The sequence below is a fragment of the Schistocerca cancellata genome, chromosome 2 (genome assembly GCF_023864275.1).
Source record: "Schistocerca cancellata isolate TAMUIC-IGC-003103 chromosome 2, iqSchCanc2.1, whole genome shotgun sequence".
In the NCBI taxonomy this organism is placed as follows: domain Eukaryota; kingdom Metazoa; phylum Arthropoda; class Insecta; order Orthoptera; family Acrididae; genus Schistocerca; species Schistocerca cancellata.
The window spans coordinates 784,129,529-784,154,122 of NC_064627.1; positions in this window are offsets into that span (position 1 = coordinate 784,129,529).

Here is a 24,594-nt window from a genome sequence, read left to right on the forward strand (position 1 = left end):
TTCGAATCCTGGCTCGTGCATGGATCTGTGTGATGTCCTTAGGTTAGTTAGGTTTAAGTAGTTCTAAGTTCTAGGGGACTGATGACCTCAGATGTTAAGTCCCATAGTGCACAGAGCCATTTCAACCTAAGGATCTGTCATCACAGCTGGTATTTGTTGCCAGCAACTTGACGCACTTTTCGGTCACAGTGGAAGAAAAATGACCGACAATCACCATCACGTGTTGCTACTATACAATAAAGCCCTCTGCTGATTTCACAAACAAAACTATACAGATTTTTTTTTGGGAAGGCACCTGCCACATCCTTATTCTTCTCATGTTGCGCCCTCAAATGTTTATCTTTCTTGCTCCTTAAAGAAAAATGGTCAATAGAATTCCTTTCAGGAGGAAAATGCACTTCCAACCTGGTTTGACGACATCTTTAACTCGTATCCATTAGGTCTCCACAGGCATGGAATTTGTAGACTATGTAAGCATCGGCAAACTGTTTTAGATAATGTGACAGATTACACTGTAGATAATGGATTTCTCCACAATTTTACTGTTGTGTTCAACAAACTAATGGGAAAAGCAATTAAAACAAGCTAGTAAAAATGAAATACATCATACCACAATAACCTATTTTAATAAAATTCAAGGTATCTGTAATCAGAACATGCCTATATCGAAACTAATTAGTAAGATATTACTCACTCTGGACTCTGAAATGGTCTATATGTACTTGCTTGCACATTGCCTTGTTGACAACTTTGGTCCATGGCTGCATGGAATATGCGATACACTTGAACCTTGCCATCACTCTTGTCAACTGAAATCGGTCGTCTAGGTTCCAACCGATGTAGTCACGAGCCCAGGAGAGGCACTGCATGTCGAGTTATTAGCAAAGGCACCAGCATCAGTTGTCAGCCGCAATAGCCCATTAACGCCAAATTTCGCTGTACTATCCCAACGGATTCATTTGTCATACACCCCACTCTGATTTCTGTGGTTATTTCACGCAGTGTTACTAGTCTGTCTGTTATCACAACGCAAACGCAACTGCTCTTGATCATTAAGTGAAGGCCTTTGGCCACTGCGTTATCTGATGTGAGAGGTAATGCCTGAAATTTGGTATTCACAGCACACTCTTGATACTGTGGATCTCGGAACACTGAATTCCCTAGCGATTTCTGAAATGGAATGTCTCATGTGTCTAACTCCAACTATTATTCTGCGTTCCAAATTTGTTAATACCCATAGTGCGGCCATAATCACGTCGGAAACATGAGTGCAAATGATAGCTCCGTCAATGCACTGCCCTTCACTAAATTGTATACACGAGACTAACGTCGTTAGTATACAGGGTGTTTCTGGAGGAATAGTAAATATTTTAGGATGTGATAGGATAGACGAATTGCAATAAAATGCCATATAACATGTGTCCAATTTTTATTGAGTATAGCCGGCCAGATGGGCGAGCGGTTCTAGGCGCTTCAGTCTGGAGCCGCGCGACTGCTACGGTCGCAGGTTAGAATCCTGCCTCGGGCATGGATGTGTGTGATGTCCTTAGGTTAGTTAGGTTTAAGTAGTTCTAAGTTCTAGGAGACTGATGACCTCAGATGTTAAGTCCCATAGTGCTCAGAGCCATTTGAACCATTTTTTATTGAGTATAGGGATACTCGAAACAAACTTAAATCAAAGGTAAATGAGGAGATTTCTGGTTGATTTTCAAAAGTTCCACAGCCAACTTCAGTGCACTTTTGACTTCTCTTGATAACACCAGATGTAACTCTTCTGCAGTCGTCTTTGCGTTGTTTTATGAGGGCTGCACTACTCATAATCCGAATGATCAAATCGGCTCTTGTGGTTACGTTTTCTTTGTAAACTTCGCCTTTCAACCATCCCCACAGCCAAAACTCCAAAAGGGTAACGTCCGGGGACCTTGGTGGCCAAGAAACGTGCCCATATCTACCGATCCATCTTCCGGGGAATGTAAGGTTTAGATTATGTCACATGGCGACCACAATGTGCAGGAGTCCCGCCATGCTGGATGAACATTAGCATTCTTGTAGCCAAAGGAATCTCTTTCAATAATGCTGGAAGTTCATTTTCAAGAAAGTGTAGACAACGGTGTCCTATAAGACGATGCGATAGCACAACAGGCCGAATCAACCGATTGTCTGCCAAACGACAGCACGCTTTTACAGAGAAGCATTGTTGAAAATATGTCTGCACAGTGTCATGTGTGTTTTCTTCAGACCACTGATGTGAATTACGAGCGTTATTGATGCTGCCACCAGTCAGATTGGCTTCATCAGTGAAGAATAAAAATGGAATTGCCTGGCGATTTTCAAGTATCCAATGACAAAACTCCAATCATCTATCTTCATCTCATGCTCCAAGGTGTTGAATGAGCTGTAAATAATACGGATCTAATGCGTGCGTACATACTCTTGTATGTGGAACACCGATACGTGCAGAAATTCTACATGTGCATGTTGAAGAACTACTTTCTACCGACTGGATGTCTTCTAGTTCATCCACAGTCTGTTAATTTAACTGCCAGGTACTGTACCAGTGTCACGCAGTGTATTGAACACACAAGTGAACACTCTTGATTCTGGTAGTGTGCAGTTAGGAAATCATATGCCGTATTCTCTACAAGCAGCAGAAGCAGCAGCAGCATTTCCGTTAGAAAACCCATACACAAAGACCATATCGGCATACTCAGCATGTGTAAATACGTGCTGCATGCTTACAAGTTACAGTACGGTAGACTTGGCCAACAAACCACAATGAAAACCTCAATGTAAACGAAAGCACAACTTCGCAACGTGAACACCAACATTCTACTGCTGACATTCGGTAAATACGCCCATAGAAAAGCATAGCTACCGGTATACCAATACACGAAAGGAAAATGTGTTGAACTCGGTGCTGTATCTCTGTACTCGATAAAATTTGGAAACATTTTATATGCCTCTTTTATTACAATTCGTCTATACTAACACATCCTAAAACATTTACCATTTCTCCTGAAACACCCCGTATGTGCATATCGCTATCCAGCGACTTGCCACCTCAGTGTAAATCGCAATGTAAAAGATGAGACCGTTGGAATTTTATCGTGTAACGGCTTTCCTGACTCGAAACCGTAAATTGATAACTTTATTTCACACCTTATGTGAAAATCACTCAGATCGTTCAATGGAAATAAAATACATATATCGAGTGAATTTCGCAGGGTAATTCTGTGCCATCCAGGGATTAATTCGTCGGTCACAGAGTTGCCAAGACATCCTACATTGTTGCTAAGATTCAGTTATACTACTGGTTGGAAGAATACCAGCCGATGTGTTCCTGAAACAGGCTGGGAAGTGACCACAAGTGTTGTCCCGAAGATGGAGCGGCCGAAGGTCAGAATACCCAGAGGAAATGTCATCGGGTCTTATTCGCATTTCAGTAACTAGGTTTAGGGGCTAAAGCGTAGTTGTAGCCTCTTTGAATTTCCCGGCGATTCGTTGTCACCTCATTGAAATTGGGTGTTCCGCCGGTAGTCCACGACTTCCCAAAACCAAACTTCGACGCCGTAACTCGACGTCTTTATGAGGTAATCCCTGACAGGGTGTCGAAATAGCGTGTTGCAAAGAAGCGAACCACCTGCAGGACGCACGTCCTCTACGAGATAGGGAGTAGTTACTAATAATACTCACACCCGAACCTCCAAATGTCAGACACTCAGAGTGGTAGCAAACGTTTTATTGTAACCTTCCCGTAAATAATAATTTCCGGTGCTAAACTGATTGAGAATTGAATCTGATAAATTTTTGGACTTAAGCAGTGCTACGTCATGGCCCTCTGAAATCAACCTGAATAAACTGAAAAATTCTTACCTCCTAATGGTGTCGCCGGATAACGCTGTCTATATATCTGCTTCTAAATGGCACAGCTTAGTGCAGTGCTGGCCTATCTACTACTACTACTGAACAACATTTGTCTGAGGTTTGCATTACTAGAAAAAAGACTGACTTTGTTTGTTGACACAGCTGCATCTCTGGTCCTCTGATTATTAAACAGCACATGACTATGATATGGGAAAATTTGTAAAATATTTAAATTTAAGTAAATGACTGGTAAAAAATTATGTTCTGAAAAACATTATTATTGAAAACATTTCTGTAACCCATTACATAAAAAAACTGAACATTACAAGTCTGACTTAATTAGTGCTGGCAAATCACAAAAGGATTGAAACAAATTCATATTAACACCTCAAGCAACATGGCAATGAACTGCGCTGCACCAGCTGCAACTGCTATTGCTCTTCCATGGCTAGCAACTGTACTGCGGCGGTGAGCTACTACGACTTCTGCTCTAGAACAGCAGCGACCAATTATTACTACTGTCGACACTGCTCTGACCCGCGATTCTATTGCAGCAGAGATGTTTTATACCGCAGGCAGTACGTGAGCAATACATCGAAATTACATTTGCTACAGTAGGGTAGTGAATAGTAAACCCCTTACATAATGAACGCCTTACAGTATGTCGATAGAGTATCAACTAAAATACCGATTTAGTTCGTGCTGCTTATTGCCGTCCAATAGAACATGCGTAAACGGTCATTAAAAGTAACGCCAGAACTACGGAGCACAGGAAAAGCCTATCTGTGAGTATTTGTTTATTATATCTCTTGGGGATGAGTTGGGAGAGCGTGAGGTCATCGTACCCAGGATCCCGGGTTCAAAACACACTGACGACAATTTTTTTAACTGTTTACGATTGAAACCGTTATATGGGAGAACATTTTCTGACATGTAAAAGGACTTTTCGGAGTTTGTAGCAATGTTCTCTTGGCATTCGGTTTTCGCTTCTTTAGTACGTACATTTGTGTAGATACGGGTGGTGTTCTGTCGTACATGTGCAACAGAACAGACACCACTCGTGATGAAGCAGCTAGTGCATTTGCAGTTTCACAGCATAAACATAAACAATCGGAACAGGAGGATAAAGAAATAACTGCATCATACGTGCGAAAGTATTAATAATAATAATTATTATTATTGTCATTATTATTATTAGTTATTGACAGCAGTTGGCAGCGCCGCCGTACATCAGATGCCAGTGTTGTTGCTAGAGTCTCGTATTTGTGCACACACAGACAAATGGGTCTGCACTTGCTATTCAATCTGAGAGCTACAGGTAGTGCTGTTGTGCGACATCAATCCGTGAAATGTTATTGACATTTTCGTAGAATTAATGTATAGCGACTGTTGTGTACGTACAACAACGGAAATAACTGAAGATGAGAGGAAGAGTGCAGCATTCCTGCAGGACATAATGAATCAATGGAACGCATCGAACATCACCGAAGAGGAAACTTTAGATATCGACGAGCGCACACTAGGTGGAGCGGAGAAGTGCGTTTGTGACCAAGTGAATGGACTAGTCGACGTCTTCGGTATTGTCGCCAGAAGGGTCCTCAGGCTATGGGAATAATGAAACACCATAGAAGGAGAAAAGGGTAGTGTTCTGTTCAGGAAACGAGGAAATCGAAATTCTCAAATATTGGCTTAACGTCCAAAAGCAGCCGAAGCCAAACCAAACATTTGCATATCACACGATGTCTGCAATGAAGAGCAGATTTTGCACTAGATGTTCTGCACCGTGATGATGTATGAATGGAAACGGCAGTGGGAAAGTGGAGAGTTAATGTCTGCGAAGGCGAAGTACAAACATATTACACTCCATGTGATGGAAACCTTCAACCACCGTCGTCAGGAAGGCCGATGCGTTCACGATGTAGAAATCAAACTGTGGGTGAAAACAAAAGCAAGACAGTTAAATTTCCCACGATTTTACGCCAGTGACAGTTGGCTCTTCAGCTGGGAGCGTAAAAACAATATTGTAAGGCGTAAAGTCAAATCTTTTGTTACAGTAGAATGTACCACGACAGAAGCGACATCCAGAAAACGGTAGAGGACTGGCAACAAGCAACTCGTGCACTCATGACGGCCTACACATCCGCAAATATCCACATCGCCGACGAAAGTGGATTTAACGAGGAGATGACTCTTGCAACCAGAGGTTCTAAAGATATTGTAGGTGTTGTACAGTCCGTTCGTGCGACAACCCACGCGTACAGAATTATTCCTTTGCTTTCACAGATGGACAAACTTGTTCCAGAGCTGTTTATAGTCCTTCAAGAACCTTGTTGTTTCAGTACTCATACACGTCAGTTCATGTTCCCAGCACAAAATTTAATCGTCCACTCTCACTCCTACTATAAAATGACCAAAGAACTGTTCAGGACATTTCTACAAGAAGCGGTAGTGGAACGAAACAGTGGAGAGAAACTTGTGCTAATACTGGATTCTTACAGGCTTTAGACGCTAGTGTTCTTCGTGACGTTCCAGAAGACGAAATCACAATTCATATAGTTCCAGCAAACATAACCTCTATTTTTCAGCCGCTTCATCTTCATTTCTTCAGACTGTATAAGCATATGATTCGTAAAATGTTCGATGCCGATTCATCGGAAGAGATTAATCTGCGATGTGCAACAACGGAATAATCTTCTTAGTCTTTCGCATCAGTTGTTTTCTCCACATTTCTATAATGCTCACCGTCACGGGTGGGTAGACCCTTTGAAACTTCGACAAAGCTCTGTTTCAGACATAAACTTTCATTCTGTAGTCTACAGGATGGACGCGCAAAAGTGGGATTCATCAAATGTGCTTGGTGTACGAAAATAATTTGCTTCACACATTTCTTCGTTTGCAACCATTATTGTAAAGTCTTTGTTCCTGAATGAATAACACTTTTGTTTGTGTGTGTGTGTGTGTGTGTGTGTGTGTGTGTGTGTGTGATGGGGGGCCAGGTGGGTGGTCATGTTTGTATTTATTTTTGAACGCTATGTACTTATTATTGATCTTATTATTTTGTTTATTATTACTACTATGAGTTTTATTAAGTGCCCGACAATAAGGCGACAGTCTGGTGCGAAGAAATTAAGTATTTGCAGAAAGGTGCGAGTATAGAGCATTTTGCTGCGATTAATTGGAGTATAATGGGTCTGTGTTCTGTGTGGGGGACAGGGACGTTGAAGCTATTCACCAACTGCTGAGCAGTTCTTTCACAGGCAGAGATTTAGTCTAGGCTATAATCAACGTAATGTAGTTTGGCGTTATGAATCAGCTGCGTTTAGACAGTAACGTGTCCCAGGACATAAGGAAGTTTTTGTTTTCGCGATATAAAATACGCATACTCTCTCTTTTTAATCTGGTTGACCTTAATAACTCATATATTAAATAGTATTGCGATTAAATTACAATAACACGTGCCGACTCGATGCCAAACGTGAGGCGTGAAGATTTGTACCATATACAAAATCTAACGTATAAGTTTTGGTGGCCGGTTAATTATGCTGGGTGATTATAATTAACGTACAGCTGCTCATGGAGGTTCAGTGTGAGCTGTAATGATTATATGGGATCAAAACTTGGTAGGTATGCTAATATGTCAGTGAAGAACTGGTTTATGCTGGAAAAATTAGTTCCAATTTTGGCCACCAGGTGCAGATCCGTTCCTATACACCATATGATGGTATGACATCAACACTCTCATTTTGCAATCCATAACATGAGTGAACAGTATGGCTTTCGGGAAGAGGGACTATACACTGTTGGTGAAACTGTTTTGTGTCAATGGCAGCAATTACAATGCTGCACTGAGTGAGTATCACTGACTGGAAGGTCTGAGGAGAGGTCCGATGTCATTAAATGGTAAGGAAAAAGAAAATGAAATTCGAAAACAAACTTGAGATTAGTGTGGCGTCTGGAAGAGGAATGCGCCCTATCCTGGTTGAAGTTACTGATGAGGTTGCTGTTGTTGTAAGTGACCATGCAGCATATGCCGTGGGTAGTGCCAGTGCTCATGCAGTGTCATGAGAATTGTCCATCCTGTCGTCTGCAGTATGGAAAGTTTTGTGATATGTTTCACACTGGTACCCATATAATCCCCAGGTGGTGCAACACCGGAAATCTCATGATCTGCAGCAATGTTCTAAATTTACTCTTCAGATTCTGCCATGGACTGCAGTTGATGACATGTGGCCTGGCAATATTCTGGGGAGCGACAAGGCACATTATACACTACAGGTCGGAGTGAAGACTCAGAACTGTCGAATTTGGGGTACTGTTAAACTTTGTGTTTTGTATGAAGAACCGTTGCACTCACCATATGTGACTGTGTGGTGAGATTCACAAGCTACTTTCTTCTCATCCCATTCTTCCTTGAAGAGAAGACACCTGGAGGGCCTCTCTGGTGTGCCATGACATCTACATGTTTTTGAGACTTCCTTGTTCATCTTGTGATTCCTACTTGGGAAGAGTGTAAATGTGTGGAAACCACTGTTTTCATGGGAGGTGGGGCGACACCTCATGTTGCTTACCCAGTGAAAGATCTGCTTAATGCAACCTCCCATGAATTTGTTATCTTCAGAGATTTTCAAGATGCATGGCCTGCAAGATCACTTGATCTGAATCCATGTGACTTTTGGCTCTGGGTGTATCTAAAATAATGCATTTGCCACAGATACTTTCAGTCTCAGCCTGACCTGAAGGTCATTATAGAGGAATACGTCACTCTGATTCCACCAGAAGTACTGCTGGTAACTGTTGATCATATCATTTTACGGATGCAGCATCTTGTCAACTTCTCCAGTGCTCACACAGATCAAATTGTGTAAGTGGAAGTTAATAATAAAATCAACATTACGCCTTTCTCACTTGTTTGACATTTTGTGCCCATGTCTTGTTCCTAATCCATTACATACTGTATATCTTTCTTGCATTGATAGCGCCAGATTTGCACCTAGTGGCCAAATTTGAAACAAATTAATTACCAGCTTAAATCGGTCCCGCATTAAAATATCTACCAAGTTTCGCTGCCATACAATAATTACAGCCCACCTGGACCTCTGTGAGCAACAACATTTTAATTGTAACCAAATGGTACACCACAGTCAATCCAGCAATTAGGATAAGTGTGGTTGAGATGTTCCCTCACACATCTGGTAAAATGTGAAGCATCTCCATCATTTTGGGACTAGATTGCAGTCCATGTGGCCAATGGAACATTCTGATGGTGTTTAACAAACGAATTTTCCAAAATATACAAGTAATTATGTATCATCATTTGCACTTCTAAAATGATTGGACCTATCAATGTTACTGATCATGTACATTCAACGTATTCTGCCTCAGAAACCATTCCCAATATGATATATGTCCATGCCAAGTTTCTTGCTTCAAATGAGTGTTCCTGTCATACCCCTGAATACTGATCATTTCTCCTGGGACACCATCTATATTCACTAATGAATTTCGTTGGAAAAGTCCATCATAATTTGAGAAGAATACTGATTTCCATAGCTACAACATTAGAGGAGACAATGACCTTTAATACCTAGTATTAAAGCTGTCAGTGGCTCAGAAAGAAGTTCAATATGCAGGAACAAAAAGTTGTCATTATTTGACCAACATAAAATTAATGATAGGTAGCAAAGCAAGTTTTAAATCTACCTTAAAATCATTTCTCCTGGACAGTTCCTTCTATTCCATGAACAAATTTCTATTTAAAATCTGGTGGGCTGAAAAATCACTTGTTTTTAATTGTAGTTCATGAGTGGAACTAAAAATGTTCATTGATGTTAAGACTAATCATGTATACAGGGTGAGTCACCTAACGTTACCGCTGGATATACACTCCTGGAAATTGAAATAAGAACACCGTGAATTCATTGTCCCAGGAAGGGGAAACTTGATTGACACATTCCTGGGGTCAGATACATCACATGATCACACTGACAGAACCACAGGCACATAAACACAGGCAACAGAGCATGCACAATGTCGGCACTAGTACAGTGTATATCCACCTTTCGCAGCAATGCAGGCTGTTATTCTCCCATGGAGACGATCGTAGAGATGCTGGATGTAGTCCTGTGGAACGGCTTGCCATGCCATTTCCACCTGGCGCCTCAGTTGGACCAGCGTTCGTGCTGGACGTGCAGACCGCGTGAGACGACGCTTCATCCAGTCCCAAACATGCTCAATGGGGGACAGATCCGGAGATCTTGCTGGCCAGGGTAGTTGACTTACACCTTCTAGAGCACGTTGGGTGGCACGGGATACATGCGGACGTGCATTGTCCTGTTGGAACAGCAAGTTCCCTTGCCGGTCTAGGAATGGTAGAACGATGGGTTCGATGACGGTTTGGATGTACCGTGCACTATTCAGTGTCCCCTCGACGATCACCAGTGGTGTACGGCCAGTGTAGGAGATCGCTCCCCACACCATGATGCCGGGTGTTGGCCCTGTGTGCCTCGGTCGTATGCAGTCCTGATTGTGGCGCTCACCTGCACGGCGCCAAACACGCATACGACCATCATTGGCACCAAGGCAGAAGGGACTCTCATCGCTGAAGACGACACGTCTCCATTCGTCCCTCCATTCACGCCTGTCGCGACACCACTGGAGGCGGGCTGCACGATGTTGGGGCGTGAGCGGAAGACGGCCTAACGGTGTGCGGGACCGTAGCCCAGCTTCATGGAGACGGTTGCGAATGGTCCTCGCCGATACCCCAGGAGCAACAGTGTCCCTAATTTGCTGGGAAGTGGCGGTGCGGTCCCCTACGGCACTGCGTAGGATCCTATGGTCTTGGCGTGCATCCGTGCGTCGCTGCGGTCCGGTCCCAGGTCGACGGGCACGTGCACCTTCCGCCGACCACTGGCGACAACATCGATGTACTGTGGAGACCTCACGCCCCACGTGTTGAGCAATTCGGCGGTACGTCCACCCGGCCTCCCGCATGCCCACTATACGCCCTCGCTCAAAGTCCGTCAACTGCACATACGGTTCACGTCCACGCTGTCGCGGGATGCTACCAGTGTTAAAGACTGCGATGGAGCTCCGTATGCCACGGCAAACTGGCTGACACTGACGGCGGCGGTGCACAAATGCTGCGCAGCTAGCGCCATTCGACGGCCAACACCGCGGTTCCTGGTGTGTCCGCTGTGCCGTGCGTGTGATCATTGCTTGTACAGCCCTCTCGCAGTGTCCGGAGCAAGTATGGTGGGTCTGACACACCGGCGTCAATGTGTTCTTTTTTCCATTTCCAGGAGTGTATTTCGTAAACCACATCAAATACTGACGAATCGATTCCACAGACCGAACGTGAGGAGAGGGGCTAGTGTAATTGGTTAATACAAACCATAAAAAAAATGCACGGAAGCATGTTTTTTAACACAAACCTACTTTTTTTAAATGGAACCCCGTTAGTTTTGTTAGCACATCTGAACATATAAGCAAATACGTGATCAGTGCCGTTTGTTGCATTGTAAAATGTTAATTACATCCGGAGATATTGTAACCTAAAGTTGACGCTTGAGTACCACTCCTCCGCTGTTCGATCGTGTGTATCGGAGAGCACCGAATTACGTACGGATCCAAAGGGAACGGTGATGGACCTTAGGTACAGAAGAGACTGGAACAGCACATTACGTCTACATGCTAACACCTTTTTATTGGTCTTTTTCACTGACGCACATGTACTTTACCATGATGGGTGAGGTAAACGTACACACGTGGTTTCCTTTTTCAATTACGAAGTGGAATAGAGTCTGTCCCACTGGAAACGCGTCGACGTATGTGGTATCAGCATGATGGTGCACCTGCACATTCCGCAATTAACACTAGGCTGACCCTTGACAGGATGTTCGACGGGCGTTTCATAGGACGTGGAGGACGCATAAATTGGCCATCCTGTTCTCCTGATCTTACACCTTTGGACTTCTTTCTGTGGGGTACGTTAAAGGAGAATGTGTACCGTGATGTGCCTACAACCGCAGAGGATATGAAACAACGTATTGTGGCAGCCTGCGGCGACATTACACCAGATGTACTGCGGCGCGTACGACATTCATTACGCCAGAGATTGCAATTGTGTGCAGCAAATGATGGCCATCACATTGAACATCTATAGGCCTAACATGTCGGGACACACTCTATTCCACTCCGTAATTGAAAACGGAAACCACGTGTGTACGTGTACCTCACCCCTCATGGTAATGTACATGGGCGTCAGTGAAAAAGACCAATAAAAAGGTGTTAGCATGTGGACGTAATGTTCTGTTCCAGTCTCTTCTGTACCTAAGGTCCATCACCGTTCCCTTTGGATCCGTACGTAATTCGGTGCTCTCCGATACACACGATCGAACAGCGGAGGAGTGGTACTCAAGCGTCAACTTTAGGTTACAATATCTCCGGATGTAATTAACATTTTATAATGCAACAAACGGCACTGACTACGTATTTGTTTATATGTTCAGATGTGCTAACAAAACTAATGGCGTTCCATTTAAAAAAACGTAGGTTTGTGTTAAAAAACATACTTCTGTGCATTTTTTATGGTTTGTATTAACCAATTACACTAGCCCCTCTCCTCATCTTCGGTCTGTGGAATCGATTCGCCAGTATTTGATGTGGTTTACGAAATATATCCAGCGGTAACGTTAGGTGACTCACCCTGTATATGCCCTGTAAACTAACTCGTTCCACATCATTTTGGTAGAAGAATCGTTCAAATGATCTATAGAACATGTAACTGACTAACTAATTGTTCATTACTTGTTTGCATACACATACAATGCTGATAGTTCAATACTTAATTGCTTACCCACCACTGTCTTTACATTATCATCACTGTTCTCAAAAACATTTATAGTGTCTCTCCATGATACACTTTAAAATGCTCACATAGGAGTTCACTCTCTTGATTGACATATTCCATGCTTTTGATTATGCATTTCCTGACTGGACCATTGTTCTCGACCCCACTACTTATAGCTTCTCACTTTTAGTGGCAACTTGTAAGTTTATGGTTTTTGTCAATCACAAGAAAAAATACATTAATTAATAATACAAAAGAGAAAATATTATAAAGACTGTATTTTTAAGACAAATTATTTCATGTACCAAATGATTTGTATTCGCCTGTTTAACTATGTACTACTTTTTTGATGTTGTAGTTTCATGTGCACCAAAATTTCCTAAGATTCCAAGAGCATTGCCATTTATAATTTACATTACAAAAGTTAAAGTTTTGAATATTTCCCTTAAAATCCAAAATATAGGAAGCCTAAGAACATCACTGTGTGCAGAAAGCTTTAGATTTCAATGTTGTTTGAGAAACATGACAAGATACAAGAAGGGTGACAACTTGAAATTGTATCTTAATTAGTTCATCACTTTTGAACTATAAAAATTTAAGATAAATTAATAACTATCTCTGGATTTGGAACAGTCAGTGGACAAAACTGATTAGATTGTTGTTTCTTAAGCTTCAATTTTGACACATATATTTTTGCATAGTAATGAACAACAACATCTTCAGATGATGATGTGATAATTAACTTTAAGTGGAAATAATAGCCCATGCAGAGCTCAGGGTTGGAGAAATTATATTTGTACTAATAAGGATATGACATCCTTTAACAAATGGAAAAGCTGACAGATTTGTAGACCTATGTCTACAGCTATGACAACAACATAATGAGAGGCAGCTTAAGCATGTTACATGATTAGATTGAACATGATACATTTCATTATATGACAATGCAAGTATTGAGTAGTGATCAATCATCATTACTTACTGCTATGAGGAGTCACAACTGGTGTCAGAATTAACAGGTGTTGCACACATTATAAGGTAGTTACACTTAAATGAATAACTCTTTATTTTTTCTTATGAGTATTTCTATCCTGCCTATATGTCTCGCTCTATTAAAAAGTAAGGTCACAGGTAGCTTTTGACTTTCTGCCAACCCTATGCAAATATTTAGCCCTTCATCCACAGGGAAAGTGGCTGACACTTTCAATACAGTGTTTCATGTGTTATCTCTCTTTAACGTCTGACAGAAACTCAAACAAGCTATTACTCTAGAAATGTTGCATTTTATGTCATTTTCTAATGAAGAGGTTGATATAAGGTGTACCCAAAAGAAAAGGAATCTAAAGTTATCCATAAAGGAATTTTATTAAAAATATAATTGCAGTTGATGTGGAACAGTACAACTATACATAATTGCCACTGACATTGACACACTGATCCCAGCACGTAAGATGGAAATGGATGATGTTAGTGTAGAAACTCCTGGGTTGCTGGGATCCAGTTTTCCATGATGTTATGCACTTCCTTGTTGCAAGTGAGCTTGTGATATTTTAGAGATTGTTTTAAGGGGGTGAAGATATGCAAGTCATATGGGGAGATATAGGGGCTGTAAAGCGGATGTTCCAGGACATTCCACTGAAATTTTTGAAGGAGTTCATGGGTCTTCTTGGCCACACATCCCGCTTCATAATGCTGGCACCACTGGACTATTGTGCATCATGCTCACCACACACTTCTTTCATCCTCTGATAAATTTATAAAACATACTCCCCTTCTGCATGAAGAAATTATGCAACCATTCTTTGTGCTGATGAGTAGGTATTCGTCATGCAACAAACTGTCAAAACGACTTTTGAGAAATGAGAAAATTGCTGTGAAACTGTTAATTCTTCTTGTGCAACTGGGAATACCAATATACCATCTCTTGGTAAACACATTTACCCATTAGAGTAACATACAGTGCTGCTAAAGTGAGGTCTTCTTTTCAGTTGAGCATATTCTATCAAGAATTTATGTTCTCATCTATAATTGGTTTTGTTAATCCAGCAGGTGTCAGTGTTTTTCCTGTTTGGAAATAATATATGTGTATTAATATAGTCAGGATGTTTAATATTAAATGGGGTATTCTCCAAGACTGAACAATATAAAAACACTGATTACGACTATAGACAGATCTATTAACAAGCTGGATACCACACACTTCATGATGGACGTTTCACCACAAGGCCAGGCCAGACACACAGAATTAGTTGTGAGGGTTTTGGAGCATATACTGTATTCAAACATAATGAATCACCTCGAGGGGAACGATCTATTGATACGTAATCAGCATGGTTTCAGGAAACATCGTTCGTGTGCAACGCAGCTAGCTCTTTATTCGCACGAAGTAATGGCCGCTATCGACAGGGGATCTCAAGTTGATTCCGTATTTCTAGATTTCCGGAAAGCTTTTGACACCGTTCCTCACAAGCGACTTTTAATCAAGCTGCGGGCCTATGGAATATCGTCTCAGTTGTGCGACTGGATTCGTGATTTCCTGTCAGGAAGGTCGCAGTTCGTAGTAATAGACGGTAAATCATCGAGTAAAACTGAAGTGATATCAGGTGTTCCCCAGGGAAGCGCCCTGGGACCTCTGCTGTTCCTGATCTATATAAATGACCTGGGTGACAATCTGAGCATTTCTCTTAGGTTGTTCGCAGATGATGCTGTAATTTACTGTCTAGTAAGGTCATCCGAAGGCCAGTATCAGTTGCAAAGCGATTTAGAAAAGATTGCTGTATGGTATGGCAGGTGGCAGTTGACGCTAAATAACGAAAAGTGTGAGGTGATCCACATGAGTTCCAAAAGAAATCCGTTGGAATTAGATTACTCGATAAATAGTACAATTGTCAAGGCTGTCAATTCAACTAAGTACCTGGGTGTAAAAATTACGAACAACTTCAGTTGGAAAGACCACATAGATAATATTGTGGGGAAGGCGAGCCAAAGGTTGCGTTTCATTGGCAGGACACTTAGAAGATGCAACAAGTCCACTAAAGAGACGGCTTACACTACACTCCTTCGTCCTCTGTTAGAATATTGCTGCGCGGTGTGGGATCCTTACCAGGTGGGATTGACGGAGGACATCGAAAGGGTGCAAAAAAGGGCAGCTCGTTTTGTATTATCGCGTAATAGGGGAGAGAGTGTGGCAGATATGATACGCGAGTTGGGATGCAAGTCATTAAAGCAAAGACGTTTTTCGTCGAGGCGTGATCTATTTACGAAATTTCAGTCACCAACTTTCTCTTCCGAATGCGAAAATATTTTGTTGAGCCCAACCTACATAGGTAGGAATGATAATCAAAATAAAATAAGAGAAATCAGAGCTCGAACAGAAAGGTATAGATGTTCGTTTTTCCCGCGCGCTGTTCGGGAGTGGAATGGTAGGGAGATAGTATGATTGTGGTTCGATGAACCCTCTGCCAAGCACTTAAATGTGAATTGCAGAGTAATCATGTAGATGTAGATGTGAGACTGTGCTGCGACCACTGGTGGCCACACAGCATCAGCCATGTGGTTCTGCTGTGGCTGCCGCTCACCACATGGTGTTCAATGTGTTAAAAGTAGTAAAATTATGAAAATATACATAACACTCAAAAAAGCCTACAAAATTGAAATTAAATTAGCTAAGAACGAAGTGAATGATAATTACACTGTCTGACAAAAAAAAGTGAAGCACCTAGAAAATGAAGAGGAAACTAAAAGAAATTTCATGGGTTGAGAGGTTATTTGGGATCATTTCCGTGATTACAAAATCGAGTGTTTCATCCCCTCTGGCTGAATGGATGCACCTCCTGGGACAAGCTGGACTACAACTGCTGTAACTGGTGCTTGATAACATGGGTATTGGCACTGGGATGAAAATGACATCTGTGCTGGTCTCACATATATTTTATTGTGATCAGATCTGAGGATATTTCTAGCCACAGGAGTGTCTCAACACCATGCAGACAATACATAGCAACACACGCCTTGTGTGGATGAGCACTGTCGTGTTGAAAAATGGCACCACAGTATTGTTGTGTGAGAGGTAACACATCAGGTCATAGAATCACAGGATGTCCTTGACGCATAATTGTGTCAACAGTGTTACCTCATTCACCACCAGATGTGACCTGACATCATATTCGGTGGCTCCCTACAGCATGGTGCCAGGAAGAACAATGCTGGGCCTCTCCAAAACATGGGAAGAATGGAATCTCTCCTTCCAGGTCGTGGCTATACTAATCAAAAATGATCATCTGGGGTAGTGCAGAACCGCATTCATGCTCTTCATCAACAGTGCATGCTTACACTGCACCACCTCAGACATAATCATTTGCCTTTGGTGTCAACAGCTGTCTAAGCATTGGTCTGTAATTTGCTAGTCCAGCTGCTGCTAGTCTGTGATCAGTGTTGTGGGGTGACACAGAATGTTGCAGAGAGTCTGTTACTTATTCTCAGATGGCAGGTGCAGATTTGAAGGGGTTACAATGCGTCTGATGCATGATACGGTGATCCTTGCGTGTAGTGATCAGAAATGGTCCATTGGAAACTTGAGAACGAGTATACCTGCTGTCACGTCTCCATGGAATTAAAAATTGGGCCACCACCATGTCTGAATGCCCCACAAATCTGGATATGCGTGGTTCAATCAGGCAGCCAAATGGAGATCTACAGACTGTGTCAAAGCATGCCTTTAACAGTGATCATTCAACATCTGACGCTGATCACGGCACTTCTATAACCTAACAGGCCCAGTAACAACAATAAACACTAACAACATTAATGCACTCTGCTGGCTGTTCTGCCTTTCTACATGCCAATGATGTGTACTTCTACAAAGGTACTCTGGCATCCAACGATGTCTTCTGGCGGCCTGACTTTTTTTGTCGGGCAGTGTATTTCTGCCTGAATGATGGCGGATGTTGTCTGGAAAATCCATCTGCACTACCCTTCCCATCTCTGTTGGTGGTTTCCACAGAAACTTGTTCAGTGAACAGTGTTTAATCTCGGATCACTATGCAATCTGTTTTTGCACTCCTGTTAGGGTGATAGTTTTCATTTTGACTTCGTGCCTGCATTCCCCAAACTCCTCATATACCAAGCAAGGTGGAACAGTGGTCAGCACACTGGACTCGCATTCAGGACGACAGAGGCTCAAACCTGAGTCTGGCCATCCTGATTTAGGTTTTCTGTGATTTCCCTAAATTGCTTCAGGCAAATGGCAGGATAGTTCCTTTTAAAGGGAGCGGCTGACTTCCTTCTCCATTCTTCCATAGTCTGATGGGACCGATGATTCGCTGTTTGGTCCCCTCTCCCCAACCAACCATCTAAGCAAACCCTTCATACTCTTCCCCGTGGTTCATCAATAAGCTGTTAAGTAAATCTTAGTGGTACCTAAAGATGTTTCGACAGGAAGCACCCATACGACCAAGCTTCCAAATTATTGGAAGTTTCCAAGCACCTAACTTCTCTTGACAAATTATAACCACATACACAACGCATGTTATTTGTAATATTCGACCGTAAACTTATCGATTCGCGTCGTCGCAGAGTGCGTATTACGTGAAAATGGCTCCCACTGGTTCAGCCGAGGCATGCTTTCCAGAGTAATCGCCGCCCGCTGACAATACTTGGGATAGTGTGTGATTGTTGTTACTTGGCCAAGTGTTAGCGTGTCGGTTAGGCAATAGTGTGCAGCCGAGTCGAGTGCGAGATGGGCGGCCGTGTTCAGACGAAGTGCGTCCGCCATCCATTACTCGGATTTACTTGCTAATTTGCATTTAATATGATTATTCAAGCTGCGATCTGTTCACTTTAATGTTTCAGTGTGAAACGATCAATCTCGTATGGTGGCAATATTACTAAACTGAATGTATTTAAAAGTATTTGAAATGAGTAACGTTTTAGGTAATACACCGTACAGTTCGTGATCTGCTAACGGTCACTATTCTTAATCGAGCCAATCGTTGTCCACTTCCTCAAAGTATAATTAAATGAAATAAATATATCGTTAACTTCTTGGAATGGAGAGAGGTTCATCATTGTAATAATAGCACCACTCATATGTTCATGTTATGTATAGAGACCGGTAAAACAATGTGGCATCCTGCAACTGTCTACTGATCCAGAGCCCAGTGGCCATATCAACCTATGGTGAGTGAATTTGGGATTTTCAGCGGGCTCTCGACTCTTCAATCAACATTGGACATGAAGGAAAATACAGATAGTGGACCGTTATTGTGATTATAATTTGTGTGTGCAGTATCTATTCCTATATCAATGGCTAGTCAAAGTGAGAATGGTGATGTAATGAAAGCAGAAGACAGTGGTAATCAGGACAGTCATGCTATAGATCTCATTAATGAATTGGAAGTAATTAGTTGAATTCAAAGTAAGGATGAAATAAGAAGTAAAAATTCAAACTTGACTGTAAACATTGAAACGCATGATGCAGGGGTAGATAACAATCATGTAGGAAGGCGAGGGTGTTTTAATACAATTTTTACGGAAAATGGACACAGATTTGTCAAAAAACTACACGATAATAAGCAGAATTTGAACAAAAGACTCTACGATTCTGACAAAAAAACTTGGTGATCATGAGGAAAATTTGAACAAAAAACTGGAACAAAATCAAAAGTTGAAAATGTATTTGGACAAAATGTTGGATCAAAAGGTCGTATATATTTTTAAGGAGATGCAGCGTCAGTTCAATAAATTTGTGAAGGAATGTAGTGAATTGTTTGATGTGCAAGGTAACGACACAGATAGAAGCAGATGTAACTAAAACATACATCCAACTAAACTTACAGCAGAAAATTATGAAACAAGCCCTGCTGGACAGTGCTGTAATGAATAATGAAGTCGTTTGTGCTAAAGATGCTTGCAAACAAAATAAATATATGGCTATGAAAGTAGTATTGGGTATGTAACAACAATACTCCAATTTAAAATCAGAGTTACAGGAGTACAAAACAATGAAGAATGCAAAACTATGTGACATTCAGGTTGATGCAAATGTATTTAAAGAGTTTGACCCACACAAACAATTTAGTCCAATAGATTTCATGAAACAGTTTGAAGTTATCTTCGTACGAATTCTGATTGAATCTAAAGTTGTGTACGACATATGAGTGATGGTGCTAGAACATGGGGAAACCAGTGTCCGAAAATGCATTTCTCCGCAAATATTGGTCCCATGAGAAACGACGAAGCATCATAGAGAAAGTATTTTCGATATACGATTTTGATCACTATGAATGATGAAAGCGTAATTTTTTTTTCAGAAGAACTGGGAATGGAATAGTTATTTAGACAACCCTTTCAGTGACGATGATGTGAACATAATTTTGATAAAGCGTTTACTGTGAAAACTAAGAAAGCATTTAGCTTCGCAAACATTCGATGATTTCAATGAGCTGTGAAGAGCTGTTGATCGTTTGGAAGAGATTGACAGTGAAGGAACATAAGGTGAATCAACTTTTTCGACAGCGTGACGCACATTGGCTAAATAATTATGTGCGCCCACCGTAAAATCAGCAAATCGACAGTCAAGGACACTCACGAAAGTACGTGTGCAGTTATGATCGGTTTCGAAATGACGGGAGCAGGGAGAATTATTCTGATGGAAAGAACCAGCAGTTGGCTCAAGATAAATTTCTGGATCCTTCACCGCTCTGATAAACGGTTGACAGTCACCGACAAAACGAGTGCTCGCCGGTAAACTAAAATAGTTTCGGACGAGATCGCTCCAGAATATGCAAACAATTTAATTAGTCAGATATGAGAATTAAAATGATTAGATGCGTTACTGATGACAATGAGGCCGAACTTCTGAGAGAAGATGTGCAGACTACAGATGATGCTCTAATTCCAGTGACTGAAGTTAATTTAAATACACTGTCGGAAAAGAATCGCAACATCAAAAAAGTAATTAATGCAGAGCAATGAAATTTCGGGAATACGTTTGTCTAGGTAAGATATGTAAGTGATGAACATCGCAAGATGACAGTTTAATGCAAGCCGAGATAAGCCATTGCAAATGTAAAATGCTGGTACATTAATAATCGGTGTAACTGCCAGAATGTTGAGTGCAAACATGCAAACGTGCATGCATCGTGATGCGAGTTTCTGGGATGGAGTTCCATGGCTGTTGGATTGGTCGGTGGGTCAGGGACGGTTAATATCGATAGTGGATGGTCCTGGAGTTGTCGTCCGATGATGTCCCGTGTTTGCTGACTGGAGACAGATCTGGTGATCAAGCAGGCCAATGCAACATGTCAACACTCTGTTGAGTATGTTGGGTTACAACAGCGGAATGTGGGCAAGCGTTATCCTTTTGGAAAACACCCCCTGGAATGCTGTTCGTGAATGGCAGCACAACAGGTCGAATCACCAGACTGACGTACAAATTAGCAGTCAAGCGTAGGATAATGACGAGAGTACTCATGCCGTCATATGAAATCGCACCACAGACCATAACTCCAGGTGTAGGTCGAGTGTATGTATCACGCAGACAGGTTGGTTACAGGCCTTCGACTGGCCTCCTCCTAACCAACACACGGTCATCACTGGCACTGATGCAGATCCAGCTTTCATCAGAAGACTCAACAGACTTCCACCCTGTCGTCCAATGAGCTCTGGCTTGACACCACTAAAGTCGCAAATGGTGGTGGTTTGGGGCCAGAGGAATGCACATCAGAAGAATCTGCTTCGGAGCTGTCCTTGAAGTAACCTATTTGTAACAGTTCGTTGTGTCACTGTGGTGCCAACTGCTGCTCAAATTTCTGCTACAATACAGTAAGACGCAATAAAGCCATACGGCGAACACGATGGTCTTCCCTCTCAGTAGTGCCACACGGCCGTCTGGAGCATGGTTTTCTTGCGACTGTATGTTCTCGTGGCCACCGTTGCCTACAGTCATGTACAGTGGTTTCATTCCTGCCAAGTCTTTCTGCAGTGTCGCAGAAGATACATCCAGCTTCTTGTAGTCCTATTACAAAACTTTGTTCAAACTCAGTGAGGCGTTGATAACGGCGTCTTTGTCGCCTTAAAGGCATTCTTGATTCACATCAACTCGTCACGTCCACTCTCAGAGGTAACTAACGAGCGTATTTAAAGCAAACCTGATTTGCTTTCTCATAGTAGCAATACTAACGCTACTCTTATGCGACTGGCGCAAGATTTTACCAGACATTATCTTTCAGATGTAGAAACATGTCTACCAACTTTCGTTTATGTCACACATCTCCTTCTTCCGGTAGCGATATCTTTCCTTCAGTGTAGTAAAACTGCAGAAGTTGTAGATTCTGGAAAAGGTGCTACAGCGATCTCCTTGATGTTACATGAATAAGTTCATGAAATAGAACAGGTGCCAGTATTCCCTGTAAATAATGGACATATAATCACCGCAACTGCTCATAAAAGTCGTGCTGTTGCTGGACAGCCTCATTAGATATAAGATTTTAGAAAGGCGCTTTGACATGATTGTGTTGATTATTGATTCTTGGACTGTGGACTGGAGTGTTGGTAGTGATTGGCTGTGAGCAAGATGATGCAGGATTGATTTTAGAAGAGGAAGCATTTATGATACAAGTAGAGAACTGGAGACTGATTTCATGGGATTCCTCAAACGAAAAGAAGGAGCATCTGCAGGGATAGAAGTTCGGTTTATAAAGAAGAAAATAGTTGGTAGAATCAAAGCATAGTATGTGACAAGTCATAGAATAACGATATGCACATACACAGATGGCGGTAACATCATGTACACAAGGTGTGGAAGAGCAGTTCATTGGCAGAGCTGTCATTTGTAATTAGTTGAGTCATGGGAAAAGGTTTCCAAAAAGATTGTCCCCACAAAGGGAATTAACAGACTCTGAACGCGGAATGGTGGTTAGAGCTGGTTACGTGGGATATTCTTCCAGTTCGGAAATCGTTAGGAAATTCAATATTCTGAGTTCCACTAAGTCAAGTGTGTGCCAAGAATACCAAATTTCAGGCATTACCTCTCACCACGGACAACGCAATGGCCTACGGCCTTCTTTTAACGACCGAGAGCAGTGGCGTTTATGTAGAGTTGTCAGTGCTAACAGACAAGCAACACTGCGTGAAATAATCGCAGAAATCAGTATGAGACATAAGACGAACGTATCTTCTAGGACAGTTCGGCGAAATTTGGCGTTACTGGACTATGTCAGCAGACGACCGATGCGATTACCTTCACTAACAGCAGAATTTCGTCTGCAGTCCCTCTCCGGCACTTATGGCTGTATTGGTTGGACCCTAGACGACTAGTCAGATGAGTCCGATTTAAGTTAGTAAGAGCTGATGGTAGGTTTCGAGTGTGGTGCATACTCCACGAGGCCATGGGCCCACGTTTTTAATAAGGCTATGGGAAAGCTAGTGGTGGCTCCATAATGGCGTGAACTGTGTTTACATGGGATGGACTGGGTCATCTGGTCCAAATGAAACGATCTTTGACTGAAAATGGTTATATTTAGCAACTTGGGAACTATTTACAGCCATTCATGGACTTTATGTTCCCAAACAACAATGGAATTTTAATGGATGGCAATGCACCATATCACTGGGCCACAATTATTCGTGATTGGTTTGAAGTACATTCTGGATAATTCGTGTGAATGATTTGGTGACCAAGATTGACATAATCGAGAGGTTAGTTCATGCACAAAATCCTGCACCGGCAACACATTCGCAGTTGTGGACGGCTATAGAGACGGCAGGGCTCTAATTTTCTCCAGCAGAATTCCAGCGATTTGTTGAGTCCATTCCACGTTGAGTTACTGCACTATGCCAGGCAAAATTAGGTCCGTCACTATAATAGGAGGTACACCATGACTTTTGTCACCAAAATGTACGAATGATAAAGCATCCGCAGTAAAAGAGGAAGAAATTCGTGAAGTCATGTAAGAAATTCAGGAAAAAATCGATGATTTCACTAATTTGCCCACATTCTATAGGGAACAATTGTGAGAAGTTTTACGTATGCACGCCAAAATATTTTCATTTTAACCTGAACTGATGAAGGGATTTCAATGCCAATTTCATACGTGACCATGCGAATCGTTAAAAATTAAATCGTTTTCAGTGTCGCTAGCCACAAGAGAAGGAGATAAAACGTGTGATGTAATTGAGAGATTCGATTCGAAATATTTCAGTCCGACATCTGTTAACTAAAAGGATGGATCAGCGGCCTTGTTTTGGATACTGGAGCCATAGATCATATCATTTTGCTGCATGGCGATCAGCCCGAAAATATAGAAGAAAGTTTTGAGAAGTTTGCTGGTGCTTGTTACCTTAGTGGTATGGATATGATAAGTAATTATTGCAGTTGGAGCTGGACGAGGACAGCTGAATGTCTGCGAGATTCTTGCACAAGACACTGTTACCACCTCAGATAGATACCGCCCGGTTAAACATTTGTTCGAGCTCTGGACGAGATTTTTGCAGAAGAACCTTTACAGAACATAACAGTGTGCATCGATGATGTTTCGATTCAGTCTTGAGTACATCATGTGAAGAGAATATAGACACGCTAGATATTTTTTTTTTTTTTAGGAAAAAACGAATTTCACACGATCGCTTGTAGGTGCAAAATACCGATCTGTGCAAGTGATGACTAACTCCTTGACACAGTCACTAAGCTCTATTAACAGACATAATGACATGTGTGTTCCTCTGCTCTGAAACAAGTACTTCAGCAGTTTGAACCTGAACACACTTACAGATAAGCTTCCATCTGTTTTGATATGAATGGACTATAGAGCACTGGGCGTATGTATAAAGAAGAGAACATTCTCTGGAGAAGTTTCTCAGAGCAAAAGAATACTCTCTGAGAA